At 42.3% G+C, this 4,092-nt stretch overlaps 1 non-coding gene across 1 annotated transcript; it reads left to right on the forward strand.

Annotated features, from left to right (window-relative positions):
- The first annotated feature begins 3,766 nt into the window (after positions 1-3,766).
- LOC135274741 (U6 spliceosomal RNA) lies at positions 3,767-3,873 on the forward strand. The gene has a single exon (XR_010342505.1). It is a non-coding gene; the product is annotated as a U6 spliceosomal RNA (small nuclear RNA).
- Positions 3,874-4,092: the final 219 nt, after the last annotated feature.

The raw sequence follows: 4,092 nt of genomic DNA on the forward strand, positions 1-4,092 counted from the left end.
AAGTGATTCTCTTGCCTCAAACTTCCGAGTAGTTGGGGTTACAGATGCCTGCCACCACACCTGGCTAAATTTTTGTATTTTTATTAGAGATGGGGTTTCACCATGTTGGCCAGGCTGGTCTTTTCCTGACCTTGTGATCTGCCCACCTTGGCCTCCTAAAGTGCTGGGATTACAGGCGTGAGCCACTGCACGTGGCCTTCATTTTTTTAGAGGCAAGCTCTCACTCTGTTGCCCAGACTGAAGTGCAGAGGCATGATCATGGCTCAATACAGCCTTCCACTCCTGGACTCAGGTAATGCTCCTGCCTCAGTCTCCAAGTAGTTGGGACCACAGGTGCATACCACCACGCCTGGCTAACATATATATAAGTGTGTGTGTGTGTGTGTGTGTGTGTGTGTGTGTGTGTATTTTTATTTTTATTTTTATTTGTAGAGACAATTGTCCAGGCTGATGATGGTATTGTTTTGTTTTTTTCTTTTTTGAGATGGAGTCTCACTCTGTCACCCAGGCTGGAGTGAAGTGTTGCATTCTTAGCTCACTGCAAGCTCTGCCTCCCAGGTTCAAGTGATCTTCCTGTCTCGGCCTCCCAAGTAGCTGCGATTACAAGCATGCATCACCACACCCAGCTAATTTTTGTATTTTTAGTAGAAATGGGGTTTTCTCCATGTTGGCCAAGTAGCTGGGATTACAAGCATGCATCACCACACCCGGCTAATTTTTGTATTTTTAGTAGAAATGGGGTTTTCTCCATGTTGGCCAGGCTGGTCTTGAACTCCTGACTTCAAGTGATCTGCCTGCCTTGGCCTCCCAAAGTGCTGGGATTATAGGCATAAGCCACCATGCCCAGCCAATAGTTTATTTTTAAAGTCTGAAATTAATAAAATTTAAGGTTTCCACAAAAAACCCTGAAACCTACACTACTGTATTATGTAGAAATACTGTATTCTTTTTTCTTTCTCAAAAATTTTTTAATCTTTTGATTCTTTTTGATAGCTATTGGTAACCTGCAAGAGTGAAGATAGAAAAGGAATGAACTCCTCCATAACTTCATTGTCCGGTTGTGTATTTACAGGGAAAGAGGCACAGCCGAAAGTCAGCCACACACATAGACATTAGCAATTAGTTCTGTGAGCTCGGTGAAGTTGAAGCTCTGTCCTTTGCCAGGGTTTCTAGACCTTGGCAATATTGACATTTTGGAATGGACCATTTTTGTTGCTGTGGGGCCTGTCATGTGCATTGCGGGATGTTTAGCAGTATCTCCAGCTTCTACCCACTACATACTCACACACGTACATGCTTATAATTGTGACAACCAAAACTATCTCCAGACCATTGCAAAAGCCCACCAGGAAGGGTTGGTGGGGAGAGCAAAATTGTCCCCAGTTGAGAACTGCTAACTTGCAAGTATCTTGCAAGCAAGGTTCACTGGCAGTGACTTCAGATCCTTTCTTATTTAGAACCAGCCAACCAAATCCTGTATAAGCTTCCTAAAACACGACCAGGCCAAATTGTAGGCCCAGGGCACTATTCTGAAGGGTTAGGCCACTAGGCATGCTTACAGCAAATTCCCTGTTCATTCATGAGTGCCTTGTCAATATTTGTAACCAATCCATATATCTTGAACACCACTCATTTCCCCAGTAAAAAAATCCTTTCTAACACCAATTGTGCACATTAACAAGACTCTGGTATTAATAGGAAATAAAGATTATTGAAGTGCTTGGTAGTAGCCACTTCAAGGGTATGGACTTTTGATTAGAGACACTCAAATGCTGACTAACCCATCCTGAAGTGTGAGAGATATAACACACTGTTCATACAGAAGTAATTTTAAATAAAGGCACTACAGTAGCTTAAAATAGCAGCTATTTAGCTATCCCAAATCTTTATGCTGTTATTATTATTATAGAGATGCTATTGAGCCATGAAATTCAAACAGCTGAAAACCATTACCCTGGCCGGGTGAGGTAGCTCGCACCTATAGTCTCAGCAGTTTAGGAGGCTGAGGTGAGTTAATCCCTTGAGGTCAGGAGTTTGAGACCAGCCTGGCCAACATGGCAAAACCCCATCTCTGCTAAAAATACAAAAATTAGCCTGGCATGGTGGCATGCCTGTAATCCCAGATACTCAGGAGGCTGAGTTAAGATAATTGCTTCAACCTGGGAGGCAGAGGTTGCAGTGAGCCGAGATCATCCCACTGCACTCCAGTCTGGGTGACAGAGCAAGACTCTTGTCTCAAAAACAGACAAACAAACAAAAACAAAAAACAAAAACCATTGCTCTGCATCGAACTGGTTATTTGTGAAAGGCTGTTTAGGTAGGAATGAGTCTCTCTGGAGGAACCCTTGCGCTCGGACTGATCCTGCATGTGATTTGTAGCCAAATTTTAATGAAAACCAAGGTCCCTAGCCACTTTTCCCAACTGACAGTGAGGCTGGTTTAGAACAGAAGTCAACCTGGAGTCCATCTTGGGGGTGAATTGCATGATTGCCAACCAGAGTTTGTTTCTCAGTGAGTTTGTGTGTATAAGAATGCACAAGTTGCAATTAATTCCCAGCGAAGTCACTCCTCAAGTTAATTAGAAATGCAAAGTGTGAGTCTAAATGTTATGAGATTATAAAATGGCTTAATAATGGGAACAATGAGATTGAATCATATGCATTCTGGCCATGTAAATATTTCATAACAGTGCCAATCTGATTTCATTTGCCTAATCATGCCATTGATATGCAGCCGCCAGCCTGCAAATAGAAAGGCTGAATTGCAGCAGATCACCCTTCTAATGTCATAATTATTAATATTGGAGGGAAATGGAGCTGCTACACTCTGACGGAAGCTGCTAGGCCTTTTGAATTGAGATGGGGACGGTACTACTGGGGAAAGAGGAGGAAGGTGATACACCAGCCCCAACATCCCCATTCTGCTTCTTGGCCAGAAGTATTTAGGTAATTAGGCAGCTCAACAAATTAAAGCGATGAGAATACTGAAGAGAAGAGTTGCAGGGCATCAATTCCCCAGTCCTCAATCAAAATCATAATGAAACACACAGACACACACAGATACACACAGACACACACACACACACACACACACACTCTGAAAAAAAGAAAAAGAAGAGATGTTTTGTGGCAATGAAGGATTCTGTGCATAAGAGTTCAGCTCATTGCTGGATGGTGTTGTGGGGCCAAGTAGGGCAGCAGCTTCTTGCTTCTGACTCTTGTTTGCTCAGCATGTTTCATAGAGTATTTCATGCACAGATCCCTTTTATTTGTATAGAATGTGACTTTCCCATTGACACTTGAGAACTGATTTCCTTTCCTTTCCTTTCCAATAGTACTGCTTTGAAACATTTTTCTGTCCTTAACTCATTTCCACACGTGTGTCTTGCCTCTCCACTCTGGGCGTATAGGGAATACTCTCTATAACCTCCCTGCGTTTAGTATAATGTCATAAATTCGGTGACTTGACTGATTCCACTGGCAGTAGCACCAACTCCTCTAGGTAGCACAGTGAGGGAAAGGCTGGCCCTGAACTTGGCTGTGTCAACTTGGGCAAGTCACCTAACCCCTCGGGGTCTCACTTTTTCCATTTGTAAATGGGGATTATAATGCCTATCTCACAGTTACGCTGTGGAGGGTTTTTTTTAATGTGACCTCACTATTGATTGAGTTACATGTTGCCTTGTTTCAAAAGAGGATCTGGAGCAACAAGAAAGCAATGTAATAAAATGTTAAATATGATGCAAATGTTTAAAATGCACATTTTCGTGCTCGCTTCGGCAGCACATATACTAAAATTGGAACGATACAGAGAAGATTAGCATGGCCCCTGCGCAAGGATGACACGCAAATTCGTGAAGCGCTCCATATTTTTACAGCAGTCTAAGCAGCTACGACCAATCAGCTGAGGGTGTCACATGATGAAAAAATCTGTTTGCTGTTCCTGCTTTATTGTTTGCTTTCTGTGTGCTGTCATATTTTGGTATCAGAGTTACATTAAATTTGCAACATGAAAAAAATAAATAAAATAAAATGCACATTTTCTTTCTATTTTTTTTTTCTTGAGACTGAGCCTTGCTCTGTCACCAGGCTG

Source organism: Aotus nancymaae, unplaced genomic scaffold, assembly GCF_030222135.1.
Source record: "Aotus nancymaae isolate 86718 unplaced genomic scaffold, 86718_ANA_hifiasm-v0.15.2.pri h1tg000012l, whole genome shotgun sequence".
Taxonomy (NCBI): Eukaryota; Metazoa; Chordata; class Mammalia; order Primates; family Aotidae; genus Aotus; species Aotus nancymaae.